The sequence below is a fragment of the Rhinatrema bivittatum genome, chromosome 2, assembly GCF_901001135.1.
Source record: "Rhinatrema bivittatum chromosome 2, aRhiBiv1.1, whole genome shotgun sequence".
Classification (NCBI taxonomy): Eukaryota; Metazoa; Chordata; class Amphibia; order Gymnophiona; family Rhinatrematidae; genus Rhinatrema; species Rhinatrema bivittatum.
The window spans coordinates 256,936,824-256,951,462 of NC_042616.1; the positions used below are offsets into that span (position 1 = coordinate 256,936,824).

The 14,639-nt window shown below is 47.0% G+C and overlaps 1 long non-coding RNA gene across 1 annotated transcript in view; it reads left to right on the forward strand.

Annotated features, from left to right (window-relative positions):
- Nucleotides 1–7,921: 7,921 nt before the first annotated feature.
- The window catches only part of LOC115084495, a 64,481-nt gene continuing 57,763 nt past the window's right edge, over nt 7,922–14,639 (forward strand). The window contains exon 1 of the long non-coding RNA XR_003854579.1: nt 7,922–7,989. This is a non-coding gene — a long non-coding RNA (uncharacterized LOC115084495). The remainder of the gene's footprint in view (nt 7,990–14,639) is intronic.

Sequence of the window (14,639 nt, forward strand, 5' to 3'; positions counted from 1 at the left end):
TCATTCTCTGTTCTCCCAGTTAAGGGATAGGACTTTTAAACCCCCTTAATTTAATAGCCACCCTTCCCCTCTGTTAGCCCCAACCCTTAAAACCCCACTGACTGGCCTAGATGTTTTGTTTTAATATTTACACGCCATCCATAGCAGAAGTAAATTTATGCGGCTGGGGACCCTGGCGCACACCTTCGCACACTTTTCTTGGCCTTTCCCCGACACGCCCATGGCCTGCCCAGGCTGCGCCCACTCTCCATCTCTTTTTGCAAGTGTATTCCTTGTGCGCACAGTGGGAGATAACGTGTGTCCTCGGGTGGCTTTTAAAATCTGCTTGGCGCGCGCCGGCGCGACTTGTGCATGTATGTCCCGCTTTTTGGCGCGCTCAGGGCTTCTAAAATTTGCCCTGTTAGGTTGTAAGCCCTCTGGGGATAGAGAAATACTTACTTTACCTGAATGTAATCCGCTTTGAAGAGCCTGAAAGGCAGAATATACATCAAATAAATAAACAGTGCACTTGTGTTACTGCTGCCAGCAATGCAAGAGCTGACAAGGCCTGACACAGGCTGCAATGACCCACAATCCCGCCCAAGTGATAGAAAAAGAGACCGAGGGACAAAGGAGCCTACCTCCTGGCTTCCTCACCTCTATCTGAATGAAGGTCCTCCTCCTCCCACACCTCCTGGGTACTTGCCAGGTTCTTGTGGCCTGGTTTGGCCTCTGTTGGAAACAGGATGCTGGGCTTGATGGACCCTCGGTCTGACCCAGCATGGCAATTTCTTATGTTCTTATGTTCTTACCCTTCCATCTACCCCATCTGAGGGTGATGAAGAAGTGAGGGGGTGCAGAAGGGGGCAGTCCCATCTTCTTTCCTACTGGCTCTGGCATGCAAAATGATGGCAGCTGATATCTGTAACCAACACAGGGAAGTGCAGATTTTGGCGCCATTTTCTGGTACCTTTAAACGCTGAGTTTTGCCTGCACTGCCCGCTCTCCTTGCAATTTAAATGTACTCACAGCGACGAAAAGGTATGTGTGCTTGAAATATTTATAAGAATGTTGTTTACTACTGGATCCTTTTAGTAATGGTCCCCCTTACTATTTTATATATATATATATCTTTTCACGTTACAGTTGATGAACCCCCGTTTCTAACTGCTTGTCCCTCCCGACGCAGTCGGGTTTGGCGAAACACGGGTCCGTGTCGGGGGGACCCTGCTTAAGTTCTGTGCCTTTCTAAGCAATGGAGTTGCCGATGCAAAACTAAAAAGAATATCTTTGATGAAATTATTCTGAAAGTTGTGGGGACTTATTGAACTATCTGCACTTCCCTTTGTTGGTATTGAATATTCGAAGTGCAGGTTCCTGCTCCTGCATTGTGTTGTGGTTAGCTGATATCTGTAACCAGCATTATCTAGTCAAAACATCCGCCCTGGTCAGGTCTATTAAAATGATGGTTGCATGATCTGGCTGGTATTAATAACACATGCATATAGTTGCCTGACCTTTGCATCTTTCAGATGTCAGATATTCAGAAGATAACTGAATGTAATAGGAAATGCAAGCTAAAATGATTCCTGAAAAGGAAGTGATATACCTGGAGGCAGAGGAATAACTATGGCAACCACATTCTTAGACACCACGAGCCAGTAAGTGAAGAGCTATCAGGACTTTCATGGTTAAAGACAGAGTGTAGAGGTAATGTGGGCCTGGAAAAGTGTCATCACCAATCATAAAGCTCTAAATAAAAGATCTGGTGAGATGAACCCTAGCCTAAGTACTTTCTTGCAGAGAACAGTCTCTGGCTCAATCTAGCAGATTAATGTACTAAAGTACACCGGATTTTGCAAAATCTGCTTTGTGCTTAGAAAGGGGGCACAATGTTCCTATTTTATGTGCAAAGTGGGCTTTTTTTTTTTTTGCTTCACTTGCAGTAAACTTACTGTATGAAATTTTATGCAGATTCAAAGTAAATGAGCTGCTGCGATGCAAAATTATGCAAAGTAACTCATTAACTATACTGACAGCATTAAAAAAAAGGCACAAAATGGCCTTCACAGATCAGTTTTCGCAAAAATAGGTGTCATTAATATTTTTATTCATAATAGAAAAAAAATGTGAGAAAATTCATTGCAAATACAATTTATATGCATAAGAAAAAATACCAAATAGTGAATATTTGTGTGGTGCATGTGTATGTTTCTCAAATAACCTTTTTTGTTTGGTGTCCTATCCACACAAAATTTTCGGAGGACACAGATGGATTCTACAAGCATTTTTTTTAATCTACATGTTCCATAAATACAAGTGCTCAGTTGTCATCCTCTGATACCATTTTTGTTTTGCATGCAATTTTCATTTGATCGATGGGCGGGGGGTTTCAAGGTGAAACTTTGAATATTTTTATGATCAGCGTATTTAAGAACTGGCATCATGCGGTCCCCATGCACAAGTGCTGGTTATAACAGGGGCGGGGGATCCTCTAACCCTTTCCTCAACCTTTCCAACTCATTGGAGCAGCAGGGAGTTGGGGTGGCCCATCCCCCTGTCATTCCCAGCTCTCTTATGCCCCTATCTAGCTGTAGCATGAGAGGTATGCAGGTCAGTCAGGTGGGGGAGTGGGGATTGTGTCAAACCACTTCCCTCTGATGGTCGCCGCATCTCAAAAGAGATATAATTGTGATGGAGAAGGTACAGAGAAGGGCTACCAAAATGATAAAGGGGATGGAACAGCTCCCCTATGAGGAAAGGCTGAAGAGATTAGGACTTTTCAGCTTGGAGAAGAGACGGCTGAGGGGGGATATGATAGAGGTGTTTAAAATCATGAGAGGTCTAGAACGGGTAGATGTGAATCAGTTATTTACTCTTTCGGATAATAGAAAGACTAGGGGGCACTCCATGAAGTTATCATGTGGCACATTTAAAACTAATCGGAGAAAGTTCTTTTTTACTCAACGCACAATTAAACTCTGGAATTTGTTGCCAGAGGATGTGGTTAGTGCAGTTAGTATAGCTGTGTTTAAAAAGGATTGGATAAGTTCTTGGAGGAGAAGTCCATTACCTGCTATTAATTAAGTTGACTTAGAAAATAGCCACTGCTATTACTAGCAACGGTAACATGGAATAGACTTAGTTTTTGGGCACTTGCCAGGTTCTTATGGCCTGGATTGGCCACTGTTGGAAACAGGATGCTGGGCTTGATGAATCCTTGGTCTGACCCAGTATGGCATGTTCTTATGTTCTTATGCCGCCTTCTTTTTCTGTTCACATGAAGTCCAAGCGCATTGTTGGGCAACCATTTCCTGGTTCTATTCCGGCAAGCTGCTTGGCTTCCATGCCCTTTTGTACCTGCAGCCAGCCCTTGCATCCCAAAGGATTGGCTTAACTGTTGATAATAATAATGTGAAACTGAGAGAGGGACAGGTGTGAGATTTAAAAGGGGAAGAAACCTTCCATTCTTCCCTTTTTGTTTCTGCCGTCTCACCTCACTTGTTACTTCCCACCTCCCTCATCTTTCTGTTTTACTGGATTTTGAATTTTATGTTTAGTCTGAACAATTGTCAGTTGAGTATGCTTCTTTTGTGATTTAACCTGATTCAGATTTGTACACATTCCATCTGCCTTTCATGTTTGACAATTCATTAGGGAGTACATTTCACTGCAAGTGAAATACCCTAGTGATGAGGTGGTTGAACTCCGGATCTAGAGAATGGAGAGAGAAGGCTGAGGGGATTGCATTGTCGGTATTGTATTATCAGGATTGGTTGATGCCCAGGCCTGTGCTAAAATAGTCTGTCATTGTTGAAAGAAACAATAATTAACCTTTTGATATACAATGCAACATTTACATGGGAATTTTAGTTTATATAAAGCACCCATTTGTAGTAATTTTGGCTTCAACATAAGAAATTCTTTTCTCCTCCTTTGAGTTTCCCTAGTGACATCTGGAAACATTCTTAAAGCCATTTGACAAAATTTCTCCTTAATGTTCCTAAAAAACAATTTTTGAACCCATTCTTTATCTGAATTCAGCAAGAAAGAAATTACCATTGTGGCTGGTTGAAATTACCATTGTGGCTCTTCTAAACTAGTGGATTTAAGCATTTCAGTTACATTTAATGGCATCAGTGATTGATAAGGTTGTTCTTTTTCAGATGTTATTTTCCATGAAGGTATATAATATACTTGAGTTAGAGGAGGTAGAGCTTGCTGCGGAATTTTAAGAATTTCTAAAGCAAATTTGTTCCACACTTCTTTTGCTGACAAATTTGACATTTTAGGAAAATTTACCAGTCTTGGATTTTTACTTCTAAATTGGTTTTCCAAATTTTCCATCCTCCTAGGCAAGAACTGATTCTCTTTCATTATTAATTCATTCTGATTACTTAGCTTTTTCAATTCCACAGAATTTCTCTCAATAACCTGATTTCTCTTTAAGTCATCACAAATTATCTTATTAACTTTGTTCCATTTTTTCAATATTTTTAACTATAGGTTTTAATTGCATTGAAACATTTTTATTTAGAACAACTAGTATTTACTATATAATTTCCAATGAAAATGTATGTGGTCTTACAATTGGTACTATTTCAAACTCTTCCCCATTTAATGTTGATTCCTGAGTCAGCAACATCCCTTCTATAACATTCTCCTCTGGTACACTAGACATTCTAGTTTGCTCTGCTCCTGGAACCCCAGTTGTTCCCAATCCACCCTCTATGTCGTCACTTTTCCCCAAAGGCGACAAGGTACTCTCGATAGGTTCTGGTCTTGATGTAGCAGGATTCTCAGGGGGTGCTCTATTATCCGGGGACACTGAGATTTCCAAGTCACGAAGGATTGACATGCCTTCCTGTAAGCCTTCAAGCGACATTTCACCCGGTCTTATGGCACTCCTTCTGATATGGGCATCCATAGGGCCCAATACCGGACTAGCTAAAGCACCCTCAATAGCAAACCTCTCTCTTGTCCATCGTTTCCAGGCCGAGTGAGGCATAATAGAAAGTCTAGAAGAAATAAGAGGGCACTTAGCTGAGTTGGTCGTCTTTCTTCATTCCTCCAAGTGGAGACTGTGAGATCAAAAAGGGCTCTTTCTGAAGTAATCAACAGAATCCCTGCAAATCACTGTGAATCCATGCGAAGGCAGGCAAAGCCCGGCAAGCCGCTCGCCCCTTAGGCGCACGCGGCTTTGGCGGTGTGCCGGCGTCGGCTGCATGCCGCAGGCCGCCCGATCTTATGAGGCCACTTCTGGGGTCCTGCCCTCTGTGTTACAATTAGTCTCAGCTGGGAATCACTGTCGGGGCACTGAGGCACCTCTTACCCTCGGTTCTCTTTGGAAGAAGGTAATTAGGACAGCCCTTCTCCTCTAAGTCCCAAGAGGAGATTCAGCAGCCCGACCTTATGAGGCTACTTCTGGGGTCCTGCCCTCTGCATCGCAATTAGTCTCAGCTGGGAATCACCGTCTGGGCACTGAGGCACTTCTTACCCCTGGTTCTCTTTGAAAGAAGGTAATTAGGACAGCCCTTCTCCTCTCAGTCCCCTGGTTGGTGGTTTTAAAGTTTTTAACTGCCATGTTAAAATGATAACTATGTGCTGAAGAAAATTGTAAGTTCTATGCAGAGGGTGGATTCATGAATTTTTAATATTTTTTAATATTGTTTATATTATTTTTTTGTGCTTTGATTGTAGTGACTTTGATTGGACCCTGATGAACACTGTATAACTGCTAAAACATTGGCTGTGTCAGGCAGGCTAATAAGAGCAGGAGCACTGTATACAATGAAATGGTGCAGTGATTGAACATCCAGCTTGTTTTTAAGTATATTTTGGATATATAAGTTTTTGATAAGCACTATTTTCATGCTAATATACATTTTTTTACATTTTGTAAAAATGTTTGCTTTTTTGATGTGACAAGGTTTAGAGCATTTAATAGCAATGAAAATAAGATTTTTGAAGGAGCTAATGGAACTGGTAGATGATTTGATTTATGTCTGATTCTCTCTGAAGCCCATTGAGAGCAAGAGACAGCAGATTATCATACATAGCACAATCTTACTCTGATAACAAATAACAATATTGCCACATTTCTTGGACTTTGGAAATTGTGCCATAACCCTAGAAATCCTGCCTCTTGAGGTATGTTTATGTGCCTATGAATGTACAACTCACTCCATTACCTCCCTTCCATGTCATTCCCCTCCCATCTCCACTCTTCTACTCTCAGTCCTCCTTCCTTGCCCTTTCCCCTTCTCTCTCACACTCTCCTCTTCTCCCACTCATCCCTCTCTCACTTCACTCTTACTTTTACCCACTACCTCTCACATAATCTGTCCTTTTACTTGCCCCTCCCCTCCCTTCCCCTCCCTCACACACCCATCCTTTCTTTCTAACCCCCCATTCCCTCCTTTCCCTCACTCTTACCCTATCCCCTCCCTCTCACACACTCCTTCCTCTTTCACTCACCTCTCTCTCCCTCCATCCATCTTCCCTTCCTCACACATCCCCCTCCTATTCACCTGTCTCTTTTCTCCACCTCCCCTCTTCCCTCCCTGTCTTCACTCTTACTTTATCCTTTTCCTCCCTCTCCCTTATCCCTCACTTCCTCTCATATACATACTCTCCACTTCCTCCCTTTCCTTTTCTCTCACACCCCTTCCCCTCTTACTCACCCTGTCTCTCACACAACCATATCCCCTACCTCCCTTCACTCTTACTTTTACCCCTACTCTCTCACATGTCCCTCCCCTCCCTTCATTCTGTGTTCCCTCCCTCCCATTCAACCACTTCCTTCCTTTTCCTCACTCCCCCTCCCCTCCTTGCTTCTTGATTTTCCACTAGCAGGGCCTGGCCTCCCCTCTAGGAGATCTTTCAAATGCCTCACTCCCTGAGGTTTTTCCATTGCTATTTGGGCCTGGCTATCCCTCCAGTGGATCTTCCAAAGGCTGCAAGCCAGAATCTCTTCTACCACTTGTGTGGCTTGTTGAATGCCACAAGCTTTTCTGCTGATGCTGCCACTGCATCTGAAAGTAGGGGTGGAGAAAAACAACTTCTGAGGGCCAGATCCAGTTACTGAAAAAAAAGAGCATGGTGAGCCAGAAAACCATGTTCCATAGGCTGGATCTGGCCCGTGGACTGTGATTTGGAGGGTCCCCTGATGTAGATCATGATATGGGTATTTTTTAAAAATCACTATGGCTTTGTGTGTGTCTACTTGCTAACTTCATGAAATGCCCTCTAGTCCTTCTATTATTTGAAAGTGTAAATAACCGATTCACATCTACTCGTTCAAGACCTCTCATGATTTTAAACACCTCTATCATGTCCCCCCTCAGCCGTCTCTTCTCCAAGCTGAACAGCCCTAACCTCGTCAGCCTTTCCTCATAGGCTTATCATCCCCTTTATCCCCTTATCATCCCCCTTATCATCCCCTTTATCATTTTGGTTGCCCTTCTCTGTACCTCCTCCATCACAACTATATCTTTTTTGAGATGCGGCGACCAGAATTGTACACAGTATTCCAGGTGCGGTCTCACCATGGAGCGATATAGAGGCATTATGACATTTACCGTTCTATTAACCATTCCCTTCCTAATAATTCCTAACATTCTGTTTGCTTTTTTGACTGCCGCAGCACACTGAGCCGACGATTTTAAAGTATTATCCACTATGACACCTAGATCTCTTTCTTGGGTGGTAGCTCCTAATATGGAACCTAACATCGTGTAACTACAGCAAGGGTTATTTTTCCCTATATGCAACACCTTGCACTTATCCACATTAAATTTCATCTGCCATTTCGATGCCCAATTTTCCAGTCTCACAAGGTCTTCCTGCAATTTATCACAATCTTCTTGTGATTTAACTACTCTGAACAATTTTGTATCATCTGCAAATTTGATTACCTCACTCGTCGTATTTCTTTCCAGATCATTTATAACATCTATCCACACAAAACGTTCAGGACCTGTTAGGAAGAACATGAGGATTTTGACAGGGGTGAGTTTTTGCATATCCCTGCATATTTGTGGACATGGATATGTGCATGCGTAAGTCCTGCAAAGTAGGCTGCATTAGTTCTGACTGGAACTTCTTAAAGTTATTGTTTGTGAAAGCTGCAAATTGCCACAGAATGGGAAAATGCCATTTGTCAATAAGATTCTGTATTCCTTACCAGTAGCACAGATTTGGAGAAACAAAATGGGCAATTGAAAAGTATGCTATCACCCAGTGCTTTATCAAGGTGCCTTATTTAAGTTTTTGGTGTGATATCTATTTTGATCCCTTTTTTATAACCATATCTAAGTTTGCTAGTTAGCAGGTATTTCGCAGGCAGAACTGGGTTTAAAAACTTTTTTTTGGATCAGTCTTATTCACGGAATTTTCAGTCTGCTTTGGCAATGTGAAAGAACTGTTAGACAAATATATTTGTGATTTCACCACTCCGTGCAGGAAGCGTGTATCTCAGTTCCAGAGGGAGGAGCTGTTATATTACTGTTGCTTGCAGACGTCTTGGAGAGATATGTGAGGTATTCATTTCAAGTTCCCGGTTGCAATGGACAAGAATGGGATGTGGTTAGATGTGCTTGCATTCTCATTACTGTGTATGCATCTGTCTGTCACTTCCTTTCCCACTTATTGCTGTTTGTTAATCCTTGCCTCTCTCAGTATTTTCATGCAATTTAGTATTGCTGCAGACCTTGTTGGCAGGAGCGAAACGCCATTATGAGCATTTCAATTTGTAAAAACAATTCATGGTACTTTTAATTTGGTTTTCACTTTGCTTTCTCTCTGGCCATAAGTCTGGCATCCTTTTTATTAATTGTGTTGTGTCCAGGGACGCTCCATACACGTGAGTGATGGTGAGAGTAGGTAAACTGATCTAATCATGTTGCTAAGCATTCCTCTGTGGGAAGTGTCACAGTGGTTTGGCTCTGAGTTTAATGTAGTGACACCTAGAGAGTTCTAGAGGCAGAAGGGGCTAGTGGTGTGGGTTGGAGTTTTGGAACTGGAGAGAGAGGGGATTGTTCTCTTTTCTCTTCCTTCTGTTTGTTGTAGGAGTGGCATCACACTGTATTTCACTCTGTGTTCCTTGGAAATGTCTATGGCCTAGGGAGAAATGGCATTGTGAGTTCATTTTCATTTTTCTGTTTTGGAGTGGAAAGTTTCCTCATTTTGTCCAAAGGGAAAATAGCTCATCTATCCTTAACTCTGACCATTGGTTCTCTACAAAAGTTCTAGGAACCTGTAGCTTTGGGCTGCGTTATTGTTTTGGAGTATGAATTTTGCCTCAGGTATTGTTGGGAAACCTGGCTGTGGGCAGCCGCAGCCGGGCCCCCCTTCCCTTACCGGCAGATGCCGGCGCTCTCTGCTGCCTTCTTCACCATGGGCCAGGCCGCTCTGTGGCCTTGCCGTGGCGTTCTCCCCATGAGGGAGACACTGCCGAAATCTTCTGAGGCTCCGCCCCCTTAGGCGCGTACACGCTCACAGGCCTGGCATTTAAAGGGGCAGTGGCGGGAAACCTCGGCCGGGTCCCAAACTTCAAGTCATCAGTAGAGGCCTATTTAAGGCCACCTCAGACTCCTCTGCTTTGCCTTGGTAACAGGTCGACTCTTCTGAGTAGCTAGCTGCTTGTTCCTGACTTCGTTCCAGTGTTCCTGTTTGTTCCTGACTCCGTTCCCGTGTTCCTGCCTGCAGGGCTGGCGGAACCACTAGGCGAGCTAGGCCTGTGCCTAAGGCGCCAAGATTTAGGGGGAGCCGCCGCCGCTCACGGCCACTTCAGGTGGCAGAATTTTGAAAGGGCAAAAAGTGCCCCTTCAAAATTCTGCCCAGCCCCCTGCCTTCCCCTGCCTCCCCCCCCTGTCATGCCACCCTCCCGACACCGCCCTGCTGGGCCAGCGGAGGTCCCGGGAGTGATCTTTGCTCCCGGGTCCTCGGCTGCCACTAACCAAAATGGTGTCAGTGGCCTTTAGCCCCTACCATGTGACAGGGGCCAACCAATGCTCCGGTAGCCCCTGTCACATGGTAGGGGCTGAAGACCACCGGCGCAATTTTGATTAGTGGCAGCTGATGACCAGGGAGTGGCAGATCGCTCCCGGGCTCTCCACTGGACCAGGTGTTTTGTGAGGCTTTTCTGGGGTTGGGGAGGGAGGTTGGGAGGGTGGGGGTGTGGCGACATGTGGTCCCTACTCGTGGAGTTGGGGCTGCGACCGGGGGCGGGGCTAGGGTTGCACGATGGGGGGGGGATGCAAGGCTGAAGGTGCCTAGGGCACCCAATTCCCTTGCACCAGCCCTGCCTGCCTGTTCCAGCTCCGTTCCTGTTCCTGTGGTTCCGCTCCTGCTCCCGCTCCTGCCTTCGGTTGCCTCTTCGGTTTTGACTTCAGCCTGGTATCTGGATTCTTCTGTCTTCTGCCCGTCCTGACCTCTGGCGTATTCTCCGGCTTCTGCTTGTCTTCTGCCTGCCCCGACCTCTGGCCTGGTTCCTCGTTTTGCACCTCTACTGCCCGCCACAACTCCTGGACCATCACCATCTCTTCAGACTTCTGCCAACCCCGACTTGGACAGCCCACTGGACTTCCTCTCCCAGGAGACCTTCGCCTAAGTCCTGCCGGCCCCATCACCCAAGGACTCAACCTGCGGGGAACGAGGGCTGGATTAGGTGAAGTTCCTGTCAGGTCTCCTGGTCCAGTTCCTCCTCCTGGCTACGAGTGCCACTGTAGGCCTTCCTTCAGTGGATCCTCCAACTCTCGAGCTGGCTCAAGGGTCCACGTTTCCAACAGGTATGCCAGTTGGCCTGGTACTGAAGTTAGAACATAAGAAATTGCCAATATGAGTCATACCAAGAGTCCATCAAGCCCAGCATCCTGTTTCCAACAGTAGCAAATCCAGGCTACAAGTACCTGGCAAATACCAAACACTAAGTAGATCCCATGCTACTGATGCCAGTAATAGCAGTGTCTAATCCCTAAGTCAACTTGATTAATAGAAGTTAATGGATTTCTCCTTCAAGAACTTATCCAAATATTTTGTAACCCAGCTACACTAACTACACTAACCACATCCTCTGGCAACAAATTCCAGAGCTTAATTGTGCGTTGAGTGAAAAAATAATTTTCTCTGATTAGTTTTAAATGTGCTACTTGCTAATTTCATGGAGTGGTCCCTAATCCTTCTATTATCCAAAAGAGTAAATAACCAATTCACATTTACCCATTATAGACCTCTATCATATCCTCCCTTAGCCATCTCTTCTCCAAGCTGATCAGCCCTGTTATGACCATCGGTCGCAGACAGCTGCGACCGCGTCAACTTATGTCCTGCACCGCCCTGCTTCCCTCTCCGGGCCTGCTTGTGACAGGGGCCAGTCTCTGCCACTGCGTGCCCCATGGCTCCTTGTGGCGGTCGGGACGCTGCCACCACCATGCCTTCCTAGGCACCTGCGCGCTCCACCGGGCCCTCTTTTGAAGCTCAAATGGCGGGAACCTCGGGGGCATCCCGGATTGATGATGTCATTGGATCTGGGTTCTTAAGCTCCACCTTCGCCCCCAGCTAGCCGACTTGGCAATAAGTTCCATTGCTACTCTATGAGCTCCTGTCTCTGTTGGACCTGTGGTGATGTTATCGGACCCTACTTGGACTCTGAACCCTGGCTGGTACCCGCTTCTCAGGGGGCTAGCGTGTGATCTCTACGGAGACCTTATCTCCTGGCTTACCCCACTCCTCGGGCTTGCACAGCACTTTCCAGAAGTCCTACTCTACCAGCTCTCCACTCCTTGGGGCTGCCTCTGGGAACGCCTTCACTACTTGGGAGCTCTATCTCTGTGCTTCCCCGCAACTCGGGGCAGTGTCTAAGTTCTATACCTGAGACTGTCAGGGCTTCCCTGCTCCTCGGGGTAGTGCCTACATTCTGTACTTGGGACTGTCCGTGCTCCCCTGATCCTCGGGGTAGCGCCTACGTTCTACTGTTGGGATTGTCAGTGCTTTACCGCTCCTCGGGGCAGTGCCTATGTTCGACACCAGAGACTGTTGTGCTTCCCTGCTCCACAGAGCAGTACTAGGGATGTGCAGAGGGATGCCATACGTTGCATTCGGTATTCGTATTCATCGGGGGGCAGATACATTGCATTCGGCAAGGAGGGCCCCCGATACGTTCATGCATTTATTCTTATTCGTTTCCCAGCTAAAATTGAATTTACTACAACCCCCCGCCCTCCTGACCTCCCCAAGACTTACCAAAACTCCCTGGTGGTCCAGCGGGAGTCCGGGAGCCATCTCCTGCACTCACGCTGTTGGCTGCCTGTATTCAAAATGGCGCCGATAGCCTTTGACCTTACTATGTCACAGGGGCTACTGGTGCCATTGGTCGGCCCCTGTGACATAGTGAGGGCAAAGGCTATTGGCGCCATTTTGATTACTGGCAGCCAATGGCCTGGGTGCAGGAGATCGCTCCCGGACCCCCGCTGGACCACCTGGGACTTTTGGCAAGTCTTGTGGGGGTCAGGAGGGTCCCCCAAGTCTTTCCAAAAGTCCCTGGTGGTCCAGCGGGGGAGCCATCTCCTGCACTCACGCTGTTGGCTGCCAGTATTCAAAATGGCGCCGAAAGCCTTTGCCCTCACTATGTCACAGGGGCCGACCAATGGTAGGAGCACAAGATGGCGCCGGCAATCCATTGCTCCTACCATGTGACAGGGGCTGACCAATGGCACCAGTAGCCCCTGTGACATAGTAAGGTCAAAGGCTATCAGCGCCATTTTGAATACTGGCAGCCAACAGCGTGAGTGCAGGAGATGGCTCCCGGACCCCCCGCTGGACCACCAGAGACCACCAGGGAGTTTTAATAAGTCTTGGGGGGTGGGGTCAGGAGGGTGGGGGGTTTGTTTAAATTCACTCTTTTAGACGGCCAAATAATTTGGTGAAGATTCGTTGTATTCGTGGGAAATCGTGATATGTTTCGCTTCCCCACGAATACAACGAATATGGCCCTCTATGTTGCGGATTACCAATACATTGGAAATGAATGCACACCCCTAGGCAGTACCCTTGTTCAACCACCGCTCACTGCCAGTACCTTCCGCTCCTCGGGCCTCTCTACGTCATCATCCGGAGACCTGACTCAGGCTTCCCCGCTCCGCGGGTTAGCCTACATCATCGCACCAGTACCTCCCTCGCTACGCAGCTCTGCCCTTCGGGGTTGCCTCTACATTGTACCTCCTGCACGTCCAGTCTCACGCTTCCCGCTCCTTGGGTCTGCCTAGCGCCAACCCCTTTGGAGTTCTCTGCCCAGGTACTGATCTCCAGCCTGCCTGCTCACTGTGGGGTCCCTCCTGGCTGTGTCTCTTACCCTGCTCCTCAGGACCTCTCCACAGATTAGCACCCAGAGCTCCCGCTGTGCCAACCTCGCCTCCCGATGGTGTGGACCTGTGGGGAGGAGCCCCACAGGTGGTAACAACTCTCACCTCGGGCCAAGGGCCCACAAACCCACAAACCATTACAGATTGCCAAGTCCATGGACCTGGCAGAGGTCTCGGCCTTCCAGGCCATTCCAGGCCTGACACAAAGGATCAGTGAACAACAAAAATTCCTGGAGTCTCTGGCATCTGCCATCGACAACCTGAGCACTTGCCTAGACGCTACCGTGACTGCCACCACAAACATCTATCAAGCTCAATACCTCCACCTCTATGCCGATTCCCTGACCAACCGTGCCCTTGCAGGCACCTCCACACTTTTTAGGGAACCCTCTTATGTGCTGGGGTTTCTTGAATCAATGCAATACGCCCTTCTGCCTGCAACCAGCTTACTTCCCAGACGTGATCACCAAGACTACCTACATCCTTTCCCTTTTGGATGGTAAGACCTTAGCCTGGGCGACACCCCTCTGAGAGCGTGCTGACCCAGTCCTTCGAGATCTCCCAGGATTCCTGGCCCTTTTCTGGTCCTCCTTTGAGGATCCTGGCCGAAGTGCCGTTTCCGGGTCATTACTTCTTCATCTCTAGCAAGGCTCTCGCCTATTAACGAACTATGTTATTGAATTCAGAACCCTTGCTTCAGAACTTCACTGGGATTCTGACTGTTTATGTTCCATCTTCCTCGAAGGTTTGAGCCCCCAGATTAAAGATGAGTTGGCGGCTCACGAATTGCCCACGTCGTTGGACTCCTTGATAGACCTTACTGGGCTTATCGACCGCTGCCTACAAGAATGGTCTCAAGATTCCAGAGCCTCCCAGAAGTATACCTCAGGCTCGTCCCGAACTCGATGTTCCTCTTCTCCCAGAATGAACACATCTCATAACCTAGCAGAGGAAGAACTTATGCAGATGGGTAGGAGGAGACTCTCTCCTAAGGAACAACGGTGTCGCCAGAAATCTGGCTCTGCCTGTTCTGCGGCCAACCTGGACATTCCATAGCCTCGTGTCCAATTTGTCCGTGAAACTCCCGGGACTAGGTTCTGCTGGAGGTCTACTCCTAGGCCTGACTTCACCAGCTCCTCCATTGACTGTCCCCATTTCCATTAAGATGGACAACCAGGAGTTTCACACTTTGGCATTGGTGGATTCCGGGGCTGGTGGGAACTTTATATTAAAACAACTCATGGAACACTTGCGGATCCCCACCATCTGCTCTCCTGTGCCATTACTACTCTCATCTAT